Source organism: Rhinolophus sinicus, chromosome 12 (genome assembly GCF_057876585.1).
Source record: "Rhinolophus sinicus isolate RSI-liver-muscle chromosome 12, RSI-T2T, whole genome shotgun sequence".
NCBI classification, from domain to species: domain Eukaryota; kingdom Metazoa; phylum Chordata; class Mammalia; order Chiroptera; family Rhinolophidae; genus Rhinolophus; species Rhinolophus sinicus.
Window position 1 is genome coordinate 9,277,300 of NC_142512.1, and position 13,338 is coordinate 9,290,637.

The window sequence follows — 13,338 nt, forward strand, 5'->3', positions numbered from 1 at the left end:
CAGCTGTTGTCCTTGTGGTGTAACCCCAGTTTCCACAGCCCTATCATTTGGTTTGTTAGAACCGCCATTCTTACCCCCTCAATCTGAGCTGATTATGAGATCAGAGATAGAATCAAATCTGCTCTAGAAGTGTAAGTTATTTTCTACGTGCTGCCATTTGAGGGGTGCTAAAGAGAATCCAGTGAGGAGGTGGCAGTATCTAATCATTGCTTGAAAAAGAATTCAAATTTTTTTCCCTTTCCATTAATTATCTACTTTTAGATTTTTCTCAGTCAGATTTTTGTAAACATTCATACAATTTAGAGTTTTCAGCACCAGACTTCCACATTTCCCAGAATGATTATATCTGGTCACAGTGGAGTGTGGGGACATCGGCATTCAGGACGTGTGGGTTTAGTCGAGAGCCACGATTAAGAATTTTCTCCCCAAAGCTTGCTTTGAGTATAAGGAGTTATTCTTCAAATTTATATTTCATTTGTTTATTGGGGAAACGATGCATGTGTTTTGAAGCATCTAATGTAAATAATTATATTTCTTTGATTATTGCACCTTTTCTAGACTGTAGAAGTAAGCTTTTAATTGTTTTTTCTAGCCTGTCTCTCCCCTTCAGTTTACTGTATGCTTTTTTTCAAGACTTTTTTTTTCTTTTTTTTTTTTTTTAACGCAAAGCAAAATGTGTTCATCTTCTTCTTAATGGCATTTGTCACCCACAGGCTGGAATTTAGTATTCTGAGCATAGGGCACAAAATTCGCCAGGAGTTGGCAAAGTTTTTCTGTAAAGGGCCCACAAAAAATATTTTAGGCTTCATGAGCTAGAAAGAAAAATTGAGTAACTGTTCTCACAGAAAGGCTAATACTCATTTTTGCATTTTACGTGTTAAAACGTAAAAACATCCTTAGCAGTCAGGCTATATCTAAAGAGGCAGAGGCTCGGGTGTGGCCTAGGGGCCATGGTTTGCTGACTGTCACTTTTCATGGTCTTGCCACTCCCACCAATGTAGCTTCATCCCAGCCATTCTTTTTTCCTGCTCTCTCCACAGCTCTCTGTCTGCCGTCTAACACCAGGCTGTTTTATGCCCTTCCTTCTAATATCAGCTCAGAGCTTGTATTCATTCTGCACCGCTTGCCTCTGTATCATGTTCTCTGATGGTGTTTTTCAGAATTACGTCCTCTTCTTGGTGACTCTTCTGTACCTTGTGCAACTTTCTAGCGTGTCCTATCACACTGAATGCAAATGTGTTACCTTGGCTATCTCCTATGTAAAATTCACAAAAAGGGCGCAGATAGTTTTTAAATTATCTTTGAATTCCATGGGCACAGCACTGGGCCTAGAATATTGTAAGTGGTCAGCAAATGTTGAATTGGCCTGGACTTCTTTGTCTACAAGGAAAATGGAAACACAAGTTTGATAGAAAAAAAAATGAGTGAACTCTGGACAACTAGTTTAGGTTGTGTTTTTTTTTTTTTGTGTGTGTGTGTGGGGGGTCTTTATTTCCTTTTTTTTTACCCTAAAACAAACATATTTCTGTGGAAGCTTCATAGAATAAACAGATCCATTCACAAGGATGGTGCCCTGAGGATTGTATCCAACTCAAGGTCAATGATTGGGCTTGGTGCCAATTTCAGCAAGTTGGTACTTAAAAAAAGTTTTGATTTCATCTGACTTTAGTTTTTCACCTCCTTTTTTTTTTTTCTAATGCAAAATATGCCTGAGAAAATAAGGAAAACAAAACATCTCAATTAGAAAAAATATGAATTAAGCAGCACAAGTATTTTAAAAATCAATTAATAGACTTTATTTTTTTATCAGTTTTGTGTTTAAGGAAAATTATTAGGTTGATACAAAAGTAATTGCGGTTAAAAGGTTAAAAATAATTGCAAAACGGCAATTACTTTTGTACCAACTAATAGGATATTATAGCTATAAAAATGGCCAAGATTTTATTTTTTTTAATGTAATAATTTTCTATGTTGCAAGAGTTAGCAAAAGTGTGAGTAAATAACTTTTGGAGTATGATATAGCAATGCAGAGCAAAAGTTTTACAATTTTTATCTTTGAATCAGAAATTCCACTTCTGAGAATTTCCTTAACAAAATATCAAATATATTCACCAACTTTTGTTTTTAAGGTTGTTCAGTGAACCACTCTATAATAGTGAAAGTTTATATTGCAAAATATGTCAATATGTTAAAATATACAACTATCAAAAATTATGTGGTTAAAATATTTAATAAGATAAAGACATGGTCATAATAAGTTTTTGGAAAGCAGATTAGGAAGCTGAATATATATATATATATATATATATATATATATATATATATATTTGCTACCATTATTATAACATAGGAAAGATATTCATGAGCCAGATTATTTTGAAAAGGGAAAATAAGATGGAATCAAAAGTGTGATTATTACACTGCTCAGGTTATTCTAAGGGATTTTTCTTTTCCACAAGTGACCATGTTGCTCCTGAATATATTTTCATGTTCCATCCTGCCTCCCAGCTTATTTTCCAGCAGCCAGAGGGATCTTCCTAAAAATGTGAATCAGATCACGTCACTTTCCTGCTTCTAATTTGACTGAAAAAAAAACCCAGACTTCTTCGCACGACCTGAAATGGGCTCACAGTTCTGGCTCCTGCCTCCCTCTCATCTGACACTGCAGTTTCCCTACTCATTGGACTCCAGGTTCCCAAGTTTGTTTGCTTTTATTAATGTTCTTTCCATGTGTCTTCATCTATTAAGGCCTCATGGGCTCTCGTGGACTGGTTGTTCCTTAGGCTGGGAACACTCTTTCTCTGAGTCTTTGCAGGACCGGCTGTCTTTAGCCCTTCAGGTCTCGTAAGTCACCTGCTCAGAGAGGCCTTCCACCCTCTCCCACTTACTCTCTAACTCATTCTCCTATCTATTGCTTTCCAATCACAACTGTCTTGATTCAGCAATTAATCACTGCTTACTTGTTCTTTGCTTGCCTCTCTAGAATGTAATTTCCATAAGGCTAGAAACACGTGTGTCTTGTTCCCTGCTGGATCCCCAGTGCCTAATACTGTGCCCCGCATGCAGAAACCGTTCATCAGTAGCTGAATGGGTAAATTGGTCATATCCGTGCCTCACTCTTCAGCTCTGTGGACAAAGGAAACAAAAGCTCAAAGAATTGTCTTGGAATCCAGAGTTCCAAGCTTGCAGAGGCAGGGCTTCTGAAGCAAAGCTTTGTCTGGGCAGATGTTATTACTGGCCTCTAACCTACTCTGGTGACACAGACAACCCACTGCTCCTCTCCCAATGCCAATGGCTTCTCTGCTTCCCTTCTTATCTGAATCCTGCCCAGCTCAAAAAGTATGGCTCAAGTTCTATCATATGGAATTGTGCACATAGTAGTTCTACACAAATACATTTTTATTTCATGGGATTGTGACCTATTAGATGGAAAACATGAGACCTGAGGGACAAAGCTTGGCTTTGCATCACACAGTTCTGCCACTTTCTGAATGAACGTGAGCAAACCATTTATTTTCTCTGGGCTCACTTGCTTCCACAAACATTGGTCATTGTGAGATTTAAAGGATATGGCAGGTAAAAGTGCCCAAACAAAGTACCTGACACATCACAGATACTCAATAGTGAGTGTTTACTCATTCATCATAGTCTTTCCACTGCTAGTGAAAGGAACAAAATCTGTATAGAGGACTTCATCAATTTCAGTGTCCCTGCTTCCAGGAAAGGGCCTTTTGAGTGTCTATCCTGTAAGAAACAGCTTACGATTCACTATGACCATTTACTGGCTTGGGTACCAGGAGGAAGTTTGGTCAGCAAAGAAGACTCCTTATGTTTACAGAGCAGCTTTCAATTAGGAATCAGGGATTCTGTAAAATAACAATTACATGTTTGCACTGTGGGAATGTGAGATTCAAAACGGCAACGAATGTAATAAATGTAGGCTTTTACAAGCAGTATGACAACTCGTGCTGCTAATAGCTTGGTTTGCATTGATCTTTATTGTATTTCTGCAGGGCTTTGAGGAAGCTGGGGGAGAGGGATACACTTTGAACTTTTTGTTTACTCTCAGCCTCTTTCTCTCCCCAAAACTTTTTGTCCTGAAATACGAGAAGCAGAATGGTATAGTAGGAAGAGTTAAGAATATGAAGAATTTGTGTCCAGATCGGTTTACAGGTTGTGTATAAAGGGCAACTTTGTCAACTGCTCTAAGGCTCCGTTCCATGTCAGCCATATTGAATGTTCACACTCATCTTACATCTCACAGAGAGATGTGAAACATTAAAATGGGGGATCTTGAACTTGAGGTCATTCCTGCCTCACTGGAATCTTATATGACTCCTACTTAAAGGAGTGGGAGGGGATGACTAGGATTCAAGAATGGGAGGTGGGTATGACACTGAGTGATTCACAGTAGAGAGATGGTAACTAGGTCGGTCTTCCTGAGTGAGGAGTGTGTGGTTAGCATTAAGTACAGAGAAGGACAGTAGGGGAATTCACATCTTTGTTTTGTTAGCATCAGCTTAATGTTCTGCTAACTTGAAGAATTCCTCTCATGGGCTGAAATACCTCTTTTCCTAAAACAAATTTCCATGGGATAATTATTTTTGGTTTTCAGCCTTCCACCAAACAGGGGGCCCAGTTGATTACATATTTTCATGCAGTTCAAGTGGAAACTAAAAAGCTCTCCTTGGATCTATTCTGTAAACAGAATACATCTGAGATGCTTAAAAGTCACCGTGTTACTAATTTTTCCAGTATCTCTTATAAAGAGAAGTGCTATTTGAGTACGAATCATTATGACATAAAACAGTTGACCTATGGTGTGCGGCAAATTAGGCATAAAACAAGCTTGATAGTCTCATCAAGATGAAAATGTGACTAGAGATGAAGGTGATTGTGTTTGGCATGTGATTGAGTGGTGGCATTATTGTTTTATTAATTTTTTTGTATATTCCAGCAGCAGTTCAGTGAAAATACCCTACAAGGAGACTCTTCTTTGAGAGTAAGACTGCAACCTGGGGCAGGGAGGTTTGAACATGACCTTGTTTTTAAAGGATCCACAGGGATTCACAACCATATAGATCCATTCACTAAACAAACAGAGTGGAGATCATTTGTATTGTGTATATAATTCCCATTGTGATTCTTTAACGTTCTTTATTCCTGGTGTATGTGTGTTCCTGACTTACATAATTAATCTTATGATAAAATAAGAAGTCATGGTAATCCAGCTTTCTACTTTCCCACCCCAGCATGGCAGTCACTCGTTTATGCTCCCCCAACAGCATTCTTCCCTAACCCTCACCTCCCCATGTACACACATCTTCTTCCTCCCCAGTTATGTTCTGGACTTTGCTTTCCCATGTGGTTAAGGAGGGTAAGCCCTCCTCAACCCGGAAGTGAATCACCATCCATCAAACTACCCACAGCAATTCCATCCTCTTTGCCAGTGACTGCTTTAGGCATAGAGCTCAAGAGGAAATCTCCAAAAAGCATCTGGTAAATGTTTTCTTCTCTACTAAATGGAGTCATATGGGAGAAATACTCTATTTTTTCAACAAATATCTTTAGTGTGTATTTGGTGCCTGGAGGTGCTGCATCCATCTCATGATCATGAGGAATCACTGGCCCAATAAGCTAAGACGGCGGGTGGAAAGATGGGAAGCACAGAGGACAGGGCTGTACCACTGAGTTAAAATGCCACAGACTGCCCTGTCGCTAGACATATCGATATATGAGAGAATAAAGCCCTTATTACTAAAATACTTCTGTTTGCTGTTTGTTATTTGTAGTCCAAAGCATCCTGATACCTCATACCCTACTCTTTGGGGGAAAAAAGGTATAAGCAAAAAATATATTTTTTAAATAGATGAGGTAAATGTAGAATGTAAGTTTACAACATGAGCACGGTGGCAGCAGCATTCTGTTCCTCTCTTCCAGCCACTCCTGTTGACTTTGGCTGCAGAGTGGTGGTTAAGGACTTGAGGTCTGCCATAAGATGGCTTGAGTCTGAATCTTGAGTCTGCCACTCACTGGCTATGTGTGTGTTTCTGTGGTCAGATTTTTAAACTATGGAACCATAGTGTTCTCATCTCTAAACTGGGAATAATAATATCCCCTTGGACATGTTTTGAGGATTAAATGTGATAGCGCATGAAAAGCACTTAGCTCAGTGCCTGACACATGCTAAGGTTGCACTAAATTTAGTATCATTATCATTTTCATCAGCTCTGAGTACTGTGACTTTTTCCAATTGACAGCATCTTTCACTCTTACCATTGGCTTCCATGCCCTGGCATTCTCTTTCTGCTTATTCCTCTGCCCTGATATCTCTTAAACCAGCCATTGCCTGTGACGTGGGCTCCATCTTGCTCCTCAAGTAGAGTTTCCAGTCCCCAGCTTGAATGCTCCTGAACTCCATGGCTGCACCTGTCTCCCTGAGTAGCCAGTGCTTATGGCCTCTGACATAGGGCCTCTGTGTTACTCAATGTGGGTTTGAATGACAGCTAGCCTGAGTAAGGCAGAAGACACGCTGCATGGGTAAGGGGACCCCAGTTAATGACCGTGGACAAATCACAAGGCCGATGAGGACAGGTTCCTAAGACAATAGAATGCACAATGCTGCCGACTGTTACCTTTACTAGCAAGGATGCAAATGGGCTGCTAATAGAGTGGCATGTATGAGAAAATCAGAGATGGTAGCCTGTATGGTAACCTGCAGCTTGTGAGAATGTGGGGTGAAGCACATCTGTAGTAATGGGAGGGTGGTCAGGTTGCCAGAGAGAAAGAACTGGGCCAGGGATAGAAGACTTAGATGATAGAGTTCTTACTCTCTAGAACCTTCTAGTCTGGGAGGCAGGATGTCCATGAGTGAATATATAGGTAAATAGATGAATCCCCATTTTACAGATAAGAAAACTGAGACTGAGCATCTAAGTAATCTTGCTTATCAAAAGCTGCAGGGGTATTATGCTTTGGGTGGACTGATTTGTAGATTACTGCACATTCTATACCATATCGAAAGAAAATTTTTGTCTATTTGGTGTTCTTAGGCTTTTTCAGGAGAACCATTTGTGAGAAAAATATGAGTGTGTAGACCTTATCAGCAGCCCGCAGATATCTGAATTCATAAAATAGAAGAAGTACATTCTGTTCCAACCTTGAGACTGGCTTGCTGTTTCTGCTACATATTCTGATTTAAGGCCGTTGTGTGCTCTGACCAGGGAAGCATTTCAGCCCATCAATCACTGTGCATCTGTAAATGTAGATTAACAATCAGGCTTGACAAAGTGATACTGTATATGTTTAATAAACTCATCAGTGTTTGCCAGAGAAAATGATGACCTATGGAGCTTCCAATGTTTACTAATATGACTGTCAGATGAGGTGACAATGTAATGACATCTCCTGACACTTCAGTTGGAGTAATACCTTGGGACAAGATAATATGAAATTCATTTGACTACTGAACAAAACAGAACGTAGACTTTGGTTTGAAATCTACTCTGCATGTTTCCTTACTTTTCTCCCCACTGTCAAACTGGAATGATCCCATTTGCTCTCATAGTGTGTAAGCATATTCATGAAAAGGAAATATGTTGTACAATATCTTTTTGCATCACATCATTTCAAGTAAATGGAGCTGCAAAATGAAATGTTGGAAATAGTCGTTACACCTTTGTGTGTAGCCCGTTTCTTGGAAATTTATTCATAAGTTATGCTTAATAAACTGTAATTTAAAATTACCTTGCATGCAAATTTCTAAACCAGTACTATTTTCCATTATACTTTGTTTCTTGTTTTCTTAGCAGAATTTGTCACTATCCCACCCCATAGGAAAGTAAATGAATGAACAAATGTTTTTCTAAAGATTGCTTGATTCCCCTAGAAAGAACAGACTTTATTTCTGTTCTCCCAAATAGGAGAGAGACTGGTATTCAAACTGCCTTTTCCATTCATTTTTTTCAGGTGGCTATGAACACTGTGAGAAGTAGGTGCTTATTTATATTTTCCTGAAAACAAAGTGCAAAACAGCTTCTTAAAGAGGAATGCCCATGATGTAAGGGCATTCCATGTTTTTCTCAGAGTGGGTGTGTTTCTAAAGTAATTTTATATATTGATGCTGAAAAGAAAAACTTCTGTACACTTATAAAGGGAAATTTTGTTTTTCCTTCTACTTTCCACACACCACTTTTGGTCACCGAATGTGTGACCAATTCTGCTGGATGTCCTACAATTCAATTCACTTCTGAAACTGACTACTTAGACATAGCATCAGACCCTACATGTTAAGAACTCTGACGGGGAAACTGAATATGCCACCCAAAAATATGTTTCATTGGCATAAGGATTATTTGGGGATGATGTTTTTTAGAGGCTGCAAACACAAGAGCTCTTAAAACAGACTAGAAGTTGTCCTTTTTGAGACAGGTTAGTTAGCATGACATCAGGCAGTCAGGAATTCCCTGGTGGACTGAGCAAAAATGAAACACTGACCAAAAACAAAACACTGGTCATTTTCTTAAGTTTTCAAAATAATGCGCTCTTCACAAAACAGAAACATCAATCATGCCCCAAGGCAACAAAGACATTTCGAAGGACATTTCAAAAAGCCTCCCCCAGGCTAAACAACAGAACAATTTAATAAACACCTTAACAGTAAGCACCAGCTCTCCAGCATTCCCCCTCCCAGGGAGAAATCAAGGTACATAAACACAAGATTTTTGCCTTAGCTAGTGGGCTTCCCAGGTTCAGGTACCCCCTCCCGCTCGGGAGCTGTAACCTCTTCTCCTGCTTTTAATAAACTATCTTCCTTTCCAACTCCTTGCCTTTCCCTGGCCCATGTGTCCGTTCCTCAGCTTCAGGAGACAGCGATCCCAGGTCACACCCAGAAATTGCCAGCAAATCCTACATTATGTTGAGAGGGAAATTTACATTTATTAGGGAAATCTCCATTTGTAAGGGTGTCCCCCTCTCTGTACTGGGAAAAGGAGGGTGACTAAATTTCTAGAAAATCTTATCAATAGAGAACACACAGACTTAAATCTGCATAACAACCTGACCCTTATTTCCTATGTTTTTCCTGGTCACCTCCCATAACTGAGTCCCAACATCTTTCTCACGTCTTTAGCTGGAACTGGTATTTAAGGTGATGGCTTGGGTCATTTTGGGGGAATTACTCAGTTTTCCTGAGTCTCTCCCACGTATACAGGAGGTATACATGCTATTAAACTTCTGTTTGTTTTTCTCCTGTGAAACTATCTTTTATTGTGGGCCAGGGAGGGGGTCTTGGCCTGGATAGTGGAAAGTACGTGGTCATGGGAGATTTTACAAAAGGGATCAGGTTAGATAGTGCCTTGCAGGATAGTAAGGCTTTTATAGGAGACAGAAGGCAGGCACTCTGACACTGCAACAGCTTGTGTAATAACTCAGATGCAGGATCATACAAAGTGCATTTGTGGGACGGCAGCTAGACTATCTGTCCCAAAGTGTGTCTTTATAAAGGGGACAGGAGGAGATCCGAATCTAAAATTCAAGGTAAACTGCGGATAGGCTGTAGATGACCTTGAGTGTGTCTGGGTAGAGTGAGCCCCACCTCTGGCCATAAATTTTAGTCTAGGATGAACATTTGTCCCAGGTCAGGACAATGAGAGGCTTTTCCTAGAGCTTTTCTGCCAGAACTATTAAGAAACTTCCAGCTGGAACTGCTAAGAAGATATTTGTGATTATGAGATCGCAGAAGCCATTTTGCACAACACAATGAGGAGGATTTCCTGGTTTACAAACTTCATCCAAGTCCTTACAAGTGATAAATTCTAAGCTTTAGTGGCAAAAGGAGGTGGCCCAGAGCTGAGTTTGAGAGTTGAATCGCCCTGCATGAGAAAATGGGAAGAATATGGTTTTGGTTTTGGTTTTGCTTTTCCTAATCAATGCCTGTTAAACGCAACCTTCTTTAAAAGATGGCCATATAAAAACACAGGGTGGGAGTAATTTGATGGAATGAAAGAGGGGAAAGAGGATGGGAATGGAAGAGTAAGGCAGAAGGACAAAAAAGAAATCAGAGCAAGAGAAAATGCAGCAACTGGGATCTCACTTTTGAACTTGGAACCTGAATTGGAGGCTGAAAGAAAACTGAATTTGAAAATGAAGTAAAACTAAAAAAGTCAGCACAACATGAAAGGTCAGCAGAATGCAAATCGGGAAGCCCATTCATAGATGAAGCCAACTCATGGGGAAACGAGAATGGAAGTTCTGGGGGAATTCTCAGAAACCTTAGGGACTTTCCATAAGTCATGAGAAAGGGGGTTCAGGCCAGTCTTTTCTAGATTGAGGGGTATGATAATCCTGTGAACAGCATTGAAACATGTCAAGTTTAGTGAAAAGAACACTCGCCTCAGGGTGAGAAGGCCTGGCTCCAGCATCAACTCAGTTCTATGTCAAGTTGTCTGAACTTTCTGATTCAATTTCCTTCTCTACAAAAGGATGGATTTGGATGGGAGGAGCTTAAATATCCCTTGTAGTTTTGAAACACCACTATTTGTGATTACAAACAAGCTGTGGAAAATAAGGTGGAGTCTGTGGAAATCAACATTTCATGGAGTGGGGTGGGGGGCGGGGGGTGGTTCTGTGACTTTCTTCCAATTAGTCTGGAAAGATCCAGGAATAAGACCTTTCTAAAAGCTCAGGTTATCAATCAATACAGAAACAGTATAGGGTTGGATAAGAGCTCCAAGTCAATAGGACATGTGTAATTAAAATATATTCTACATATATTATGATTTACATATATTACCTATATTTGCAACACAACTTTAGGGCATGGACTGGTACCATCACTTTCTTGGGAAGCTGAGGCACAGGGATTCAGCAACCTTCCAAGTTCCTACCTGCTGAGGGCCAATGCAGGGATTATCATCCCGGTGATCAGAGTCCAGAGGCTATTTCCTTCACTTCCGCACCATCCTGTCACACAGCAGTAAATGAGTGAATCGGCAACATCAGCGTGCCACACATGCTCACGTTCTATCTACTGTGTGAGCCTCCGGGCAGCCCTGTACTGCATAGGACCAGGATTACTGGCCCTATTCTGTAGTTGAAGAAACCAAAGGATCTGCCCTGACCCCATTGAGAAAGATTCAGAACCCAAATCCAAACTTTTTGATAACAAGACAGTTTCCTACTGGGACATATACCAGAGTCATAGACAAATGCAATAAACTCGCTCAGATGTGCTTTGATTCTGGAACCTTATATTCTGATACTCTGAGTTCCCCCACACTTGAGAATGACCTATCTGTCTTGAAGCTGATGAGCAAATAGTACATGATGGACATAATGAAAACTCTTACTCACTTCCACTCCAGAATAACCCTGGGGAGTATAAATGAATAGAAATCAGCAGCCTCCATCATAATCTTCTGCCAGCATCACTCTTCTTTTCAAGCTAGGATCCACATTAGTTCCTGAGTTCTTGGGACAGGACCAGTATTTTGGGAGCCGATAGGTGAAGACAGCCTGCAGAAATGTGTTAGGGTGACTCAGAATGCTCATGGAGCTTGGCAGTGTCTAAGTGTCCACACGCAAGCTCACCCTTGCACACACAGCCGTCCTGGCCAATACTCCAAATTGCCCTGTCTCCACTGTGTCTGCCTGGGAGTGGATGTATATGCCTTTCCAACAATTTCCAACCAGAGCTTGATACTAACATTCAATCATCTGTTGTAATGAAACCAAAATACCAGTCAGTTTTCCATGAAGTCCTCAGATTGAGGGCCACTTACTGCCCTGTCTAATGTAAGTAATGGCTTTTTCACAGCCACCCTAATTTTAGCTGTAGTTATCAGCTTCAGTTTGTGTACATTCAGCCTTGATGATGTCAGTAGTGGCGGATTTAGCTTCCTGGCATTAATCGGAGTTTCAGGAGAAGCTGTTAAGGGACCATTGGAAAACCTTTTGAGGAGATATCTCACTGTGGTTTTGATTTGTATTTTCCTGATGATTTAGCGAGGTTGCAGAATAATTGAAACACTTGCATTGGTGGGGATGTAAAATGGGACAACCACTATGGGAAATAGTATGATAGTTTCTCAAAAAGTGAAAAATAGAACTACCATATGATCGATCCATCAATCCCACTTCTGAGTATTTATCCAAAAGAATTGAAATCAGGATCTCAAAGTAATACTTGCTCTCCCATGTTCATTGCAGCACAATTCACAGTAGTCGAAATGTGGAAGCAACTTTAATGTCCATTGACAAATGAATGGGGAAATAATGAGATATGTACACACACACACACACACACACACACACACACACACACAGCCTTAAAAAAAGAAAATCTGCAATATGTGATAAGATGGATGAACCTGGAGGACATTAAGCTAACTGAAATAAGCCAGTCATAGAAGAACAAATACTACAATAACTCCATTTATATGAGGAATCTAAAATAGAGCAAAGATTGTTTTAAATGGAAGCAAAGATAAAATTGTGGATGTCAGAGGCTGGGGGAGGAAAAAACAGGGAGTTGCTAATCAATGTGTATAAAATTTCAGTTATGAAAGATGGGTGAGTACCAGATACCTGCTGTACAACATTGTGCCTATAGATAACAATACTGTATTGTACATTTCAGAATCTGTGAAGAGGATAGATCTTACGGTAAGTGTTCTTACCACAATAAAATGTAAAGAGGAAAAATAAAAGTTCGCCTGCTGGGGCTAGAGGCAAAGTGTGCTTCTCTCCTGGTCTTTATATTTGTCTCCCAAGAGGGAACCACCTTCCTCATCCTAGAGCCTGCCCAGGCAGACATGCCTTTGCTCATAGAGAATTTTCATTTTAGCTTCAAATGAAAAAGTACACATTTCCCTGAATCAAAAAAGACCTGAGTCAGTAGACCTAATTTGTGTATTAAACATCATGTACATTTTAAGTAACAGGGCCAAGATCCACACTTACCTTAATGATATTTTAGAGTTCCAAGGAAATTACTACAAATATATCCATGCGGGGGGGTGGGGGTGGGGGCGGGGAAAGAAATCTAAACCCAAAGAAACAAAAATCAGGCTAGTGTCAGACTTCTTTCCAATTTCTAAAACTCCATAAAAGAATGAGAAAAATTGGAGAACAGAGTTTTGATTGGTTATGTAAGTCTGAAGACAAAATGAACTGTACATAAATACTGAGGAATTTGCTTCTCTCATGGATAAGGGTTAGCAAGTCTGAAACTATATGTATGTTATGGTTGAACAAACACGTAAGCAAGGTGTAGATAAGGGGAGTCACGTTTCTCACTCAGAGAAAGAAGTTAGGAAAAATCAAGGAGTAAAGTCTAGA